We start from the raw sequence: 16,171 nt of genomic DNA, 5'->3' as shown, positions 1-16,171 counted from the left end.
ATCTCCCCGAACTGCCTCCCCTGCCTTACCGCCGGCTAAAATGTAAATTGTTAGCGGGATGGCACTCGGAGTGATTCATTTACCGAAGTCGCCCGAAGTTGCCTCACAAGGAAACTTCGGGCGACTTCAGAAAACAAATCACTCGAATGAAAATCGCTGGCGGGAGGCAGTTCAGGGTGATTAGTCGTCCCAAAGATTGCTCTTCTAATCTGACCTAATCTGCCTGTGTGCCCTGACCCTAAGGGTAGTGGCACACATTTGGATTCAGGGAGATTAGTAGCACAGCTGCATCTCCTCTTTTTCGGGCGACTCTTTTTCCCTGAAATGCCTTCACATTGTAGCGATTCCCATTCTTGCCAGTGGGATGACATTTGGATTGATACGTTTTCTGAAGTCACCTGAATTTGCCTCACGAGGAAAAACCAAAGCGATTTGAGTGCCTTCCCACCGGCAATTCCCTTTCTTGCCAGCGGGAAGTCCCTGGGCGACTAATCTCCCCGGATTCATCACGTGTACAACCACCCTTACAGTGAAAGTTGGACTGAGAGGAAGGAGGAAAGCAGAAAGAGGAAAACAAGAAAAGTAGAAAGAAGTACCCTGGAGTGTTAGTGCCAGCATAAGGCCTCAAATGGTCAGATTCAGAATTAGAGAGATGTGCTTAAGAAATTCACTGTGTGTAACCCCTCTGTGTGTAAGCCCTCTAAACTAGATCCACTGTGAATACTTTCATTGGTTGTAACTAATGTCCTGCATGTGGCAACTGGCAAATACAATCATGGGAGTAACTACTGAAATACTATCAAGCCATTGTATTCTGTACCATTTGAATAAACATCTGATTTTGATTCAGCAGATAAATAATTTTTTGAGAAACACTGACACCAAAATTATTTATAGATCTACCCTTGTGTGTGATATCAGAATGGTTAACCTTTCCTTTCATCCTAGTGAGGGTCCATGCTCTGCCAGGAGTTGTGACACACCGAGCCTGTGTTTCAGTGAAAGGCAGTGTCCTCTGTATAAAGGTAATAAAGTGTATAGCAACGTAGGGCATTAAACGTCTACAAATGGGATAGCACTTGCTAACTGATGGTAATGTTTTACTGTAAGATAGTATAAATATAGTTGTACACTTCCCACTCTTAATTAGGTGCATATGGATTCCAACGAAAGAACATAAATAATCAAAGTATTCAGGATGTGGTGTTATTGTGCCAGAAAAAGCACTTCAAAGATCTTTATGAAGTACAGATGCTGAGAGTGACTTTAGACTTGGGCTGCCTTTTGGAATCTTGTATAAAAGACACCAATATTTCCTGTCACATATGTAATTGTGTATGTTCGTTTGCATGTATGTTCGCAGCTCAAACCATATAGACCTGTCTCCATCTTTGGAAACAAATATAATATAATAATGGTAGCACAAAGCACATTATAAATATATGTTATTTTCTGCTACATATGGGAAGCAGAAATAATATTATCATACAAAAAAAAAAAAAACCTTTGAAATTGGATAACTTATTTCCTGCCAAGTTTCTTTTAGGCCGAGAATATATCACGAGCTAATAAAAACTACTGACTGTTCAGCTTCAGTTTGAGTGCTAGCTTTAATATTTTAAAGATTCCATTCAGAAAGAAAGGACAGCACACTATAAATTGTGTCGCAGCATTCGTCCGACGCGACACGACTGTCGGATGCAAACGATGCACGAAGCTTCTACATCCGACAGTCGTGGCACTTCGTATGAACGCTGCGACACCATCCGACTTCTGTATTACTTATTTAGCTTGTTTCCCATCACATCCGACTTGACGCGGGCGTTTTGTCGTCCAGCATCGGATCTGACAGAAGTGCACGTAAATCGTCCGTGTGGTGCTACCCTTAAAGGAGGTTTGTATTAAAGGTATAATGTTTGCTCCAGGTCTGGTAACACACAACAACCAGATGCTTGCTTTTAGAGTAATGGCAGAGGGGGTGTTTTGTTACCCATTCCGTTGTGTTTATTTAGACATTTCATGCTGCAGCTTCTTGAACTTGATGTGCATTCAGAAGACAATACAATATAGGGTTGCATTTGGAACTAACAAAAAGCACACATAAATGCAGATACACAGAATATATGTGTCTTTACCTGTTCAGCCTGCATTTTACAAAAACACCTGCGTGTAAGAGCCCTTACAACTTTTCAGGAAGGGAACATAGATCTTTAAGGTGGTTTGCATTAAAGTCAATGGGGCGAGACAAGGGTGAAAGGCACCAGCAGAAAAAAACACAGGTGTGCCTGTAGCTTTAAAGACATTTTCAAGGTCATACATTTATTGGGACTGAGAGGCAAACATAGTGATTGTTTCTTAAAACAAAGGACAGCTGACAACTATACAGTTTACACAATTGTCAAATAATACATTTCTATATGAAAAGATGACTGATTTTTTTCTACACACAAAAACACCAAACATTTTCAATTGCAAAAATAATATTATAATTATAGGGCTGTTTAAAGTACTAAAAATTATAAAAATAATAAAAAATAATACAAATTATAAAGCATACAAACCCTAGGGCTGGTTAAAATTCTCACCTTCCATTAGGCCACCCTAAGGAAATGTGGGACAATCCCCAACATGCTTTAATTAAACTATTTGGTATTTCAGGTGTGAACCATAACCTGGTAATGCAAAATTTCTCCTGCAATGTACAGTATTTTAGTTTCTATGTTCCTTGCCTGCCTCTGGAAGACTCTTCTCTGGCATTGTAAAAAGAAAACATTTTGAAATCTATTCAGCCCTTCCTGACAATCAAGGTAGCTGTTATTTACTGTACTTCAGAACATACTGTGCAGCTGCACTCTGTTAAGAGTGCTGAGAGCCCCTAATATATACATCAGTATAAACACTGCAACAGATCACTTTAGGGACTCTCATTTAATGATAATAAAAACCCACTGGTGTATATGTAAGCAAGGAGATTGGCCCCACATCTGTATTTGTCAGAAACAGGACTAATAAAAAAAAATCTGATATAAGTGTATGCATGCGATACACTGCAAAAAGAACACGTTTCTCATATGTATTATTTTTCAACAGTATCTTTATTTTTAGTTAAATATATGTTTGATACGATGACTTAATAGGGAAATCTGACCTAAATAAAAGCAGGACTTACTTATCGCTATCCTTCTATAAACAAGCACTAAAAAAGCAAAGGTACAGCTTTTAGTGAATTAACAACGTCCTAATCACAACAAAGTTACAAGGGAGGGCTGTACATTCAATTCTTCAACCTTGAACTTTGCTTACTTGCTGTCTCCTAGCCATTCATATCTCTTGTAAGGTGAATTTATTTTCCACAGTGTGGGAAGTATGCGGCAGTAAGCTATAAGTAAAGAATACCCATAACCAGCTTGTGTGGCAAGAAATGAGACGTCAATTCAAGCAAATCATCTGTGCTCTACAAATAAATCTGCGTGATGAAAAATGTCAGCTATGAAAAAAAGTACCCTGTCAAATATATTGTTTAGAATAATGAAATGCTTTACTATTATAAACAAGAAACAGCTGCCTATGAAATGGTTCCAGAAATCATATGCTACCATGATGTTAGAGGGAGCAAGATATAAATAAACGGCATTGTTCAATATAATACTGTGACCGGTGTGTATACAGTGACACGTAAGACACAACTCATTAATGTTTGCAAACCCAACTGGTGGGTGATAAAGTATGAAGATTGCATGGGTGACTCAGTAGTGACAGTAGCCCTCTCTCCCAACCCAGTACCTGAGTGCCCAAAAACCAATTTTGTTTCTCTGCACGATTCAATGGAATGACTGTGAATGGGGATTGTGAGGCAGTAACAATCAGTTGTATACAGTTTCCAGGTCCCCGATATAGCAACCTGGCTGTTCAAGTTACTTGATCATCAGTTTCTTGGCCAGTCAGGTAGGTAACAGGTTCTTGGCTTGAGTGTGAGCACCAGTATAAAAACGTGACAGCTCATTGGCAGTTCTGGTAACAACAGGCAAAAAGAATGCTATGGGCATAGTAACCCATTACAACCATGGATAATTTACAGAGCCAGTGAGTCCAGAGCGGAGATCTCACTGGTGGGCTCCCTTGGCTGCTCCAATCTACATTTTTAATAGTACTATCTTCATAGTTTAAGAACTTACAGAAGAGGCATAGCAGCCTATTTTAATATCGAAAAAACATTTCCAGGTCTTCAGTTCCCCTTTACAGTGTTGGAAGGTACCCTACATGAAGAATGCGGATAACAATTTGGGCAAGGTAATGATGCACAAAAAATGGGAGCAGAAGGATAAACATGGGAATAGCTGGCAAAAGTAACATTGTGAGCAAAACAAGTTACAGTAACATACTTGGTGTGTCAATGTTTGTACAATGGCACATCATTGGGTGTGTGGTGATAAGGTGCTCTTCAGACAGGGCTTAAAAGCTTTATCATTCCACACCATTGACTGAATGCTTGGTTGGGGCCATATTTGACATGTTTGTGCTGCTGAATCATATATAGAGCTGTGCAATTTGTATAGTGACCTTTAGAGAGCATGTTTTATTGTATGTACAATGGCTCTTGACAAGGAAGTAATATATATAACTTGCAAATGCAAAACTGAGGACATAACATTACATTCTCTCAGTCTGGGCAATGTATATATTTGCATACAGATTATAAGAAACAGAACCCACAACATCCTCCCTTGCCTTTGATGTATTTCCAACAGATTAAATTATTTCATGATTTACAAATTGTCTAAAGGACTGGAAAACATAGGTTTACAAAATATATTAGGGCGCCTAAGAACATAAAAAATCTTAACAACACCCATATGTTGTACAAATACTTTTGTGATGCCATTAAACTGGGAGCATGTCATGGAGGGCTTGCATTATAAATACTCAAAATGATGCAATGTTAAATTGTGGTTTCTGTCTATAATTGTCTCCGTGAAAGAGTCCGATACAATCCAGTCTGTAGGATCTAACATCACTGAGACTTATTTTTGGCAGCACAGTTTCACAATAAAGTTAAAAAAAACTGCACTGCAGCGTTTATGGGTTTTCCCGTACACTATACAGAGGAAATTATAAACTAGGGCAAAAATAGCCATTTTAGTTGTTTCATCTTACCAAGTGTGCTGTGCGATGCTAAAAATGCTAATATATAAATATTCATAGGGAGTGAGATGAAATAAGGCTTTGATACTGTTATATATATATATATATATATATATATATATATATATATATATATATATATATTTGTTGTTTGTAATTTGTTACTGCCTATGTGACTAATATACATGTTCTGTACCAATTGTGTAAACATATGCTCTTTATATACAGTAGGTAGGGTTTATCTTCCATCCATAGTGGTCTATTTTAATATGTGTCATTCCCAAATTTTAGGCTGCAAAAAAAGGCGAGAGTGGGGGCCTATAGCAAGACAACATAGACAGTCTGGATCATATATGTGGCTATAAATATCCAGAATTATGGCATTATTGGTGCAATTATTTTAAATATGAACAGGAGTGCTATACTGGTGATGTCTAAGGCGTTTAAGGGTAAATTATGTATGCTCCACTTGCACCTAAATGTGTATAGTGTGCACCGTAACATGCAGTGCAGCATTGCCCTTTCCATCTGCCAATAGTACAGGTGGAAAGTTTAGGGCTCATTTGCACACCACACCCACCAGAGCTCCCTGTCTTGCATGTCGGAATGACATGAACACAATGCTCTCCATCTTAAATCTCAAAGGCCAGGGCCTCTCAGCAATTAGAATAACGGAGGATCTGTTTTAATATTCAGAAAGGGTATTTTACAGTAAGAGCTGTGAAGTGGTAGAATCCTCTCCCTGAATCAGTTGTACAGGCTGATACATTAGATAGCCTTAAAAAGGGGATGGATGGCTTATTAGCACACAAATGAATACAGAATTATGGATTATAGAAATCCCACTATGGCCAGATCATTGTGGGAGATTGACCCTTTTAGGGCAAGCTAGTGATAGGAGATGGTTTGAGTTCACTCCAGGAGAGAAAGATAGATAGGCTAGCAAGAAAGGGCAGTCTCTTGTTCCAATGAGTAGCAATTAGGTTGGTGTACAACCCCAGAGGCAACTGTGCACCAGAAGAAGTTTGGGTCTTGTTTGTTAGGTCACCACAGAGAATCAGACGTGGAGGTTAAAAGTAGTGAGGGCCCCATGTATGGCTAACAGCACTCTGTTGGTGCATCATACATGCCAATGGTCCTGGAGGCTTCCGTATAGAACACTAATACACAGAACTTTATTTAACTGTAAAACCTGAATGTTTAGTGAAAAAAACTAGAATTTTTCAGAATTTATTAAACCCCCGAGGATGTTAAAAGTCCAAACAAAAAATTACTCAAACTCAGACCTGCCGATATGGAACTCCTGAAGATATCCTGATCTGCGCTGGGTTTCGTGCAATAATCTGAAGATTTTGTGGTGTTCGGGCAAAAATCCGAAAAAAATACGTTTTCGGGCATCAAATCTGAACATTTATTTTCCACAATTTTATTACGTTTTTTGCCACACAGGAAATTTTCAGAAAAATAGATTGATAAATAAGGAGAAAAAAATCAGTGTGGATTTTGTTAAAATAATCTCCCTAGAGTGTGAGTGAGATATTTGGTAGATGCATTGTACTTTGAATTGAATCAAATTGAAGAGGTTTCAGAAGGGATTTTTTGCCTTCCTCTGGATAAACTAGCGTTTTTTTTATATATATATATATATATATATATATATATATATATATATATATATATATATATATATATATATATATATATATAATGTTTTTACCCATAGCTCACATCTTTATGGGCACTAATGACAGAAGAAGTGACCAAAAATGGTACTCATTAGGGAGCGCCATGCTCCATGCAGAAGTGCAAGAACACACCCCTTGGTGCTTATGCATGGATCACTTCCCCCCAGGGGAATGACTGTGCAGCATTGAGAGGGTGAGCAGGCCAATCTTGGACAGGACAGGACATTGTTGTGACCAAAGGCTACAGCCTTTGCTGCCCTGTGTTTTTGAAGGGTAGGTGGGTGGTCCCTCATGAATTCAGCACTGCCACATGCAACTAACATTCTCGAAAACAGAGCATAAAGAACTTGCAATTTACGCAGGGAGGAAAGTAGGGTGCAAACTGCAAAAAAAAAAAATGTTTGTGTTCAATTGCATGTTCCTCATTCACAAGAATGGCAACAAGGAGGAGTAGGACAAAAAGAAGGAATGTGGTGGACAGTGACGGACACCACTACCTCATGTTCCAGGGGCCTAATTAACACCTACCTGTGAGCACACATTTATTTTAAGGTTCCATTTACAACACAAAAGTTTTCTTGTGCCTACTGAATTACATGGAAATGGAAGCAGCAATGAACTGCATGCCACTACTCAGTCTACAGTAGCATGCAAATATTGTGCCAGATCATTTGCAGCACACGCAAAAAAAATGCACATTGTACCAATTTTTGCATTTTGGCACTGTTAGTAAATGAGACCAGAGTCAGAAAGAAATACACTTTTCTACTGAAACCAGATAAAAGTTCATTTAAAATGTAACCCTTTATGTGTTGAAGATTTGCACCCAGTATTACCTTGCACACCACGGAATTGAACTCCCTGGCGATGGATGCCATCTGGTTTCTATCAACCCATCACATCATTTATACCTCCTTTCTGTTTACCAGACCCTCTTACATATACAAAAAATAAGATGTTATCTAAAAATTTTGTCAGGTTGCTTCTTTCCACTATCTACATAAAATATGTTATAGGTTTTACTTAAATCTACTTAACTAAGCAGCAATTCTATCCTGTCCATCTGCCTTTACTGTAGGTCAGCGCTCTTGGTCTGACAGTTCAATCAAGTCTATGATGTTGCTGACAGTTCCCAGCCATACCTGGTTCTCCAGAAAGCAGCTGTCTCGCTATATACCATAGGTACCTCCTAACCAAGGATATAATCACTACAGACAATTTACAGGGGACCTTTCACTCACACATAAAAAGCTGAATAATTCCTTTGCAAAAATAAACATGAATCCCACATTCATTTTTATTAAAAGATCCATACCTGTTATAAATGTATTAAATGTATTTAAAAATCTCAGCTTTATTGCCTGCCCTGCCTCTATGCCCAAGGCATTAAACACTTATAAATGTTACTGCATTCCTCATTTTCCCTTCCATGCTCATGGTCTATAATCATGTAGCCTGTTTATGGAGAGGGGCAATAGGTCCCCCATTTTGGCATCTTGGGATGAAATACAAAACTTGCCTTGATAACAGTGTCCACAAAATGCTGCCTGCCTACTGTGATTGTGAATTTCAAGACTGAAGGGAAAAAATTAAATAATTTATAAAGTGTAAGTAAAGTTGATGTTGCTCAACTAACATAGTATAAAAACAATTTGGAATAGTTCATAGGGTGATCCCCTTTAAGATGGCCATGCAGGCCCAGATTTGGTCAGTTTGACTGATTTCTCCCACATTGCCCAACTATCTGGTTATGTATTACATGTAGGGGCAGATTTACTAAGCTCGAGTGAAGGATTCGAATTAAAAAAACTTCGAATTTCGAAGTGTTTTTTGGGCTACTTCGACCATCGAATGGGCTCCTTCGACTACTACTTCGACTTCGAATCGAACGATTCGAACTAAAAATCGTTCGACTATTCGCCCATTCGATAGTCGAAGTACTGTCTCTTTAAGAAAAACTTCGACCCCCTACTTCGGCAGCTAAAAGCTACCGAAGTCAATGTTAGCCTATGGGGAAGGTCCCCATAGGCTTGCCTGTGATTTTTTGATCGAAGGATATTCCTTCGATCGTTGTATTAACATAGCCATAAAAATACATGGCAACTAGTACAGTATCCATCTATATGCAGAATTGGCCAGTGCATGGCAAGCCTTTAGTCACTGATTTTGCTCCTTGCATATGTAGAGAAGAAGAAACAGAGTTCATCGCCGTTTACTAAGAGGGGAACTTGCCAGTTTTCTGTTCACTTGTGCAGGACGGATATAGTTATCATATAGTGAAATGTGGTTTGCTTTATTTCCACTCTTTGATAAATATGCCCCTAGAAATCCTATACAAAGTAATTAAGAGCAGCTAAACTCCCCTCTGGCAAACTGTGGCAAGCTATATTTTCATCCTTTGAAAAATATATACCTAATATATTTTTAGTAGGTATATGCCTCTTGTCTCTTCAGTATACAACACTTAACATGAATGTAACTATAGTCTGCATGTATTTTTAATTTTATTATTACATAACATCTGAAAGTTAGAGAGAGTAACAAAGTTCAACTTTTATTGACACCCCTCAAATACCTTGACCATAAAAACCCAACACATTAACCCACACCAGACTTTCTTTAGTTCAAATCCAGCACAATCACAAGTGGCAGGCAGGGTAAGGGCACACCTGGAGATTCAGGAAGATTTAGTCGCCCTGCGACTCATCACCTCTTCTTTGGGTGACATCTCCCCGAACTGCTTCCCCGTGCCTTCCACCTGCTTCAATGAAAAAACGCCTGCGCCAATGCACTCGCGGCACTTCCGATTTATGAAGTTGCCTGAAGTTTCCTTGTGAAACTTATGCCAATGCACTCACGGCGCTTCGATTTCTGAAGTCAGCCGAACTTTCGACGCAGGTGTTTTTTCATTTAAGCAGGCGGGAGACACTGGAAAGCAGTTCGGGGAGATTAGTCGCCCCAAAGAAGAAGCGATTAGTCGCCAGGCGACTAAATCTCCCCGAATCTGCCCATGTGGCCCTGCCCTCAGGGACAGCTAGTTTTGAAATTAAAAGTGAGACTGTTTCACAGAAATTGGGAAAGTTGGGAGGTATGTTTTCCATTAGTCCCTGTTTGATCTGTTAATGTATTTATTGTTCTACTTTACTGCTCTATAAATAAAAATATACATACTTGCAATGGAAAAAATAAATGCAACATCCATCTCAAATTACTGGAATCCTCTGGCTTTGAAAAAAAACCATTATGGTTCATGGTCTTAAAAGAAGCGATGACATTTCAATGTTTATATGAAGACTGTAATATGATATGTTAACAATGAGTCTAGAAAATGTGGCTTTGGGGAATGGGGGTTGTGTACATATATGCTATGTGTGATGGAAGTTCCTTTAGAACTGCTCCCTATACTAAAAGAATTAATGATTATTATTTAATTTCTATAGTTGGTTACTTTGTTTTTCTTCAGTTCATAAAAGCTTTAAATAATTGTAATTGGAAAATGAACAATTCAGCAACAGCATGTTTCATATTTTCAGTTATGTCATACAGTTGTAAACAAAGGCAGAGTAGCCAAATTACAAAAAAAATCCTACAAAATGCCAAAACACACACAGAAGTTAAATTTTAAGGAGTGCACCTTTCAGAATCAGCACCTCTAAATGCCAAGCGGTTACACTCAGTCACTAAGAATACACAAGTCTCTACATAGTTTCTACATAGACGTTTTAAGGGGCAACTAAGACTTTTTTCGCCGTCACAATTACAAAATGATCCCTTGGGTAGCTTGTCATATTAATTAAATACAGATATTTTCAATGCTTACACAATAATGTTATTATTTTATTCACTGTGCTTTAGTGTTTGACACTGTAACATCAGCTGAAAATCCTAACATTCTGAAGAAAAGCTGTGAACACTTGTACAGTTGCAATTTGACAGACTAATCATTTCCCATCTTGAAATTCCCAAATGACAGTGTAACACATACAGATGTCTTTCCTCATATCAAACTAAAGATTTTAGATGAATATTAAAGCAGAGTCAGCTGCACTCAGCACATCAGCATTTTATTATGTGGAGAAGTAATCAGTTTCATCAGTGCATTAGGGCAATGGCACAGAGTAAGGTTTTAGCCGTTTTGTCTGCTTTATTCTTAGTGCTAGGAATGTACCATTAACCATTTGGTTATATTGAACCATTTCTCATAGAAGCGAATGATGAAAGATTTTGAAAAGTTTAGCCCTTTTTATTTTGACTATTTAAAAAGAATGGCACACAGAATGCTTTAAGTCACCCCATGTCTGATTGCCATTAGAATGGGGCACGCTGGGCTGATTGTGCACTTTTCTCAGCCTGCTTTTTGTTGAAGGTTGGATAAAGTGGATCCACCCCCATCAGCTTCTCCGTATGGCTTCAAAGACAGGCACGGTGTTCATCTGTGTGCAGCTACACTGAGCAGATTTCAGCCTGAAAATGCATACCTTTCCATTTTTTTGTGCCAAAATCCACTCTGAGTATCTGCACACTGACTAACTGTTCAATATCACCTAGAGCAGGGATCCCCAAGCTTTAGAACCCGTGAGCAACATTCAGAAATAAAAAGTGTTGGGGAGCAACACTAGCATGAAAAATATTCCTGGGGTACCAAATAAGGGCTGTGATTGGCCATTTAGTAGCCCCTAAGTGGATTGCCAATCTACATTGAGGCTTTGCAGTGCACCTTGTTTTTATGCAAGTAAAACTTGCCTCCAAGCCTGGAATTAAAAAATGAGCACCTGTTTTAAGGCCACTTAGGTCAATTTGAATAGTTCTGGTACATATAGGTCATATATATGTCTTTATTAGAGATGTTCGTGCAAATGCTTGAGGTGGCCGCTTATTATTAAAAATGTCCAAGCAACCAAAATAAAGACAAAAGAGATCCTCTTATAACCTAGATATAAGCCCACCCTAAAACAATATATTTTCAGCATACAGGATATGATGTCATTGACATAAGACTGAGGAGGATGTAGCTTCATCTTATCAGCTTCCTTCGCCAGATTATACCCGACGAAGGAAACTCTGGCAAAAGGAGTAACGTAATGGAAAATTCACAGAGTAACAATCATTCTCCTGAGCGGAAATTCATCTGGCGAAAGGGTGCAAAACTTCTTTAGTGAAGTACTCTTTAGCTAGCAAATTGTCCTCTGCACCTGTTAGTAAATTGGCAATGTCCCTGTGGATTAGATTTCTGCCAAATTTTCGCTAGTGATGCCACTTTGCCCTTCTAGCAAATCTGTCTCATAGAAGTATTGTATGTAAATCCACATTTTACTACAAAACTGTACTTTCTAAAACTAAGCATGCTAAGTAAGAAAATACGTCAGACAAAGTGATGTGCAACCAAAAGTAAGGCACTACAAATCATGTTTGAAGGAAATGGCTTTTCTTTACTAACCTTTAATGGAACAGACACTATAATTGTACCTTTCAAGACCTTGTCATCTTTAAATCAAATATTCAGCCCTCGTTAACTTAAATTTATAACAGGATCCAATGCAGTTATTACTCAATTTCCTCACATAAAATGCTTTTTGATTAAATAAAAAATTATTAGCCATACATGATGTCACCATGGACAGGAGATAGTCCTGCCAACCCTAAAAGCCCTCCCACCCAAATAAATACATTTGTCATTGTTTTTTCCTGGTATTTACTGTGTATATATTATATATTTTACTCACTTAGATAGGACTGACGCATGGACACTGCCTTGACGGGGCATACTTTGTACAAACTTTGTAACTAAAAGTGTCTTTTTTTTATCATTAGAGTTACAGTTCAGTTGTGCAAAACAGGTTTTCCCATGTATATCAAGCCTGACCACGTGCACCCAATGAAGGAAACGGATAAGCTGCATTTCCTTGTTTATTTAAATTATATATTATGGGGAGGTGGCACTCTCCTTAAATGCCTGCACTCCCAACCCCCGCTTAATGGTGTCTTTGGAAGAGATCATGCTAAACAAAGAGAAAAGCAGGTATGGTCTTTCTCTCCCCAAAGATAATACTTTTTTCTCACTTAGATAGGACTGACGCATGGACACTGCCTTGACGGGGCGCGTCAGTTTATGCATACTTTGTACAAACTTTATAACTAAAAGTGTCTTTTTATCATTAGAGTTACAGTTCAGTTGTGCAAAACAGGTTTTCCCAGGGGGTTATATGTTGGAGTGCTGGGGTAAATTTTGTAGCTTATATATATATTTGCTATAGAGCGAATTGTGATTTTTTGGCGTAAATTTGCCAAAATGACAATTCACAGCAAATTTACCAATTTACTAAAAGAAGACAATTCTCTAGCAAAAAAGCTCAGCGCTAGAGAACTTTAGCGCCGTTTCGCCAGGTGCATTTTCACTCAGATGAACGATCGTTAATCCACAAATCAAAGTGTAAACTTTTCAATACGTTACCATTTTCTACTTCGCCTGGTTCTACCTGGCAAATTGTTAAAATGAAGAAATATCCTCAACATTACTATGTCAGTGACATCATATTCTAAAATAACTAAACCTGCAGGAACTGGGTTTAAACAAATATTAACAAAATAAATAAATGTTTTAAACATTTTCTATGAATAACAATAACATGCAGTATGCAACAAATCACATCAGCTAAACTGTAATCCTATAGTTAAGCTATTTGAATTACTTACTTTACTGTTTGTTCTTTTACTGTTACTGCCACATCAGCTTAGGTGTTTATTAAGCACCCCAGGCCATTTCCATATTCCTCATTTTGCTGGGCCTAGCTAGACAATTCTACACTACAGACACAGTAGGGGAGAGGGTGCATGGGACGGCTAGTAAGTGCCAGGGGTCATTTATCCCCTAGACTGCCTTACCTAGTTCTAAATAGAGTTTCTGCACCATTAAAGTGGGGGTTGCTAAACATTGAGCATCAACAGAGATCCACATTGAGACCTTTCTTTGTTTTATTAATTGTCAGGAACTGTACAGTAGTGATGGGCGAATTTGTCCCGTTTCGTTACGAATTTAAAGCGAATTTCGCAAAACGGGCGAAAAATTCATGAAACGCGATTTTGCCGCCAGCGACAATTCACCGGCGTCCATTAGGCGTAAGTTAATCGTTGTCGGCGTCTAATTTGTCAATAAATTCGCCCATCACTACTGTACAGTAGGCCCAAGGCATATAAACATTAGTCATCAAAATATTTAAAACAGCAAGAATTCTACAGGTATGGGATCTGTGATCTAGAAACCCGTTATCCAAAAATCTCTGAATTAAGGGAAGGCCATCTCCCATATACTGCATTTTAATCAGATAATTACATTTTTTTTAAATGATTTCCTTTTTTCTGTAATAAGAAAACAGTACCTTATACTTGATCCTAACAAAGGTATAATAAGTCATTTATAAAGGTAACACAGTCCTTTTGGGTTTATTTAATGTTTAAGATTTTTTTAGTAGTAAGGTTTGTAGATCCAAATTACAGAAAGATCCCTTATCCAGAAAAGCCAGAAAAGCCCAGTTTCCCAGTAGTAGCCGGCCCAATACCCGTGAGACCTGCAGGTTTACCCTGGTCGGACGGGTTCGGGCTGACCTCGCACCCCCTTTTGCACTGCCCGCTTCCGACTTCCTTTTTATAGACGCGTGCCTGATTGACCAGCCCCTCTTTTGACATCATCGGCAGTGGCGGGTCAACGCGGGTCTATAAATGGAAGCCAGAACTGGGGCTCGAGTGGGTGCAGGTGTAGAGAAGGGTGGATTATTGTCGGGTGCAGGTCGACACCACACTCACAGGACTCATAGGCTAAATAAATTATTTAATTGTAGGCAAAAAAAATTATGTTCCGGCTGGAACACAAGCCTTTCTCAAAGGCTAAGAAACTTTGAAACTTTGAGAAAGGCTGGTGTTCCACCCAAAACGTAGTTTTTTTGCACCCAGGCATCAGTAACACTATTTTTCGTGTGTGCCAGTATGTCCTTATATATAATAATAATATATATATATATATTTGCCTGGCTAATGTAAAATGTCATCGCTGCGCAATACATTGGTGCTCTATAAATACGTTAATAATGTCAGTCTGAAGAAGGGGTACCACAGTCCCAAAACTTCTGTAATATTCTTTAATTTGTTAGCACATATTCTGTCTGTCTCTTTGTCTCTTATTACAAAAGTTTTGTAATAACACAGAAAAATACTTCCTGGGGTCAAACAATGTACCTTGAACACAGATCTTATTTAAGATGAAGTCATCTTTAGCTGCCTGAGGACATTATCCAATTCCTGTGCAGCTGTATAACCCCATAGGTGCCAAACCCCTGCATTATAGATCTGGAGTTTTGTGGCAAAGCAGTTTAAACTCATATTCAACATCATTATTTCAAAGTTTAAATGTACTGAATACACAATACTAAATATACTGTAATTACCCCCCCCCCCCATTTTACAGCAAATACAATATAAATGCCAAAATTAATGCAGGATAGTTACCAAAAATAAAGACAATAAACTATAGTATATTTCTATTATAACTGTATCAGAGAAAGTAAAGCAAAAACCTTTCAAACAAATGACACAACCAGTTCTACTATGTGCAGAAAGTTGTATACTTTTCCTTCTATGACTACAGGAATACCCCCATGTGTTCATGCTGGGAGCTTTCATGTAAAAAAAAATCACAGAATAACTGTTTTCTTTGCAGCCCCTGTACTAATGAATGAAGTGGAAAGATCCAGAGGATGTAGGCTGACCTGGCTCCGGGGATGTGCAGTACCAGGCTTGATCCCAGAGGATTCAGAAGAAGCAGTAGAAGAAGAGAATTCCTTACGGAGCTGCACCCTGCAGAGCATCCAGAGCCCTGGCTGGGATTGGAGATCCTCAGAGATAACCCAGACTCAAATTCAAAAGGGGAGAGGCGGAGCACAGAATAGGTTTGGTAGTTAAGAATTAAATGCTCTCAAATACAGTACCTTATACACATCATTCACACAGAGAAATACACACAAGCTATATGTTAGATTACACCACACAAGTGGGGACTGCATTATTGTGTTTTTAATAATGCAACATTGTTCTTTATCACATACACTGTATATGGCTCATTTATAAATGTGCCATGTGGTGCATAATGCAATTTTCTGAGGCAAATTGCATATTTATTTCTTTACAATGTAGCGTTTTCCTCAGAATGTTACCACCAATGCACTTCTATTTGGCACATTTACGTGCGAAATGCAAAAACACTAACTCGTTTCATGAATTGGGTGCACGTCGCAGCTAGCGTTTGCACAGAAGGGAAGGTGCCACTTCTGCCATGCCAATGTGCTCACCATTAA

General features: G+C 38.5%; 1 protein-coding gene across 2 annotated transcripts in view; it reads right to left on the bottom strand.

Annotated features, from left to right (window-relative positions):
• Window positions 1-15,672, bottom strand: part of col6a5.S (collagen type VI alpha 5 chain S homeolog) — a 95,766-nt gene extending 80,094 nt beyond the window's left edge. For both annotated transcript variants that reach the window (XM_041567540.1, XM_041567539.1), the window contains exon 1: window positions 15,587-15,672. The gene's annotated coding sequence lies outside the window, so the exon portion shown is untranslated. The remainder of the gene's footprint in view (window positions 1-15,586) is intronic.
• Window positions 15,673-16,171: the final 499 nt, after the last annotated feature.

This window comes from Xenopus laevis, chromosome 6S (genome assembly GCF_017654675.1).
Source record: "Xenopus laevis strain J_2021 chromosome 6S, Xenopus_laevis_v10.1, whole genome shotgun sequence".
Lineage (NCBI taxonomy): Eukaryota > Metazoa > Chordata > Amphibia > Anura > Pipidae > Xenopus > Xenopus laevis.
Note: the sequence above shows the minus strand (reverse complement) of the source record. Positions and strands in the feature narration are given on the sequence as shown.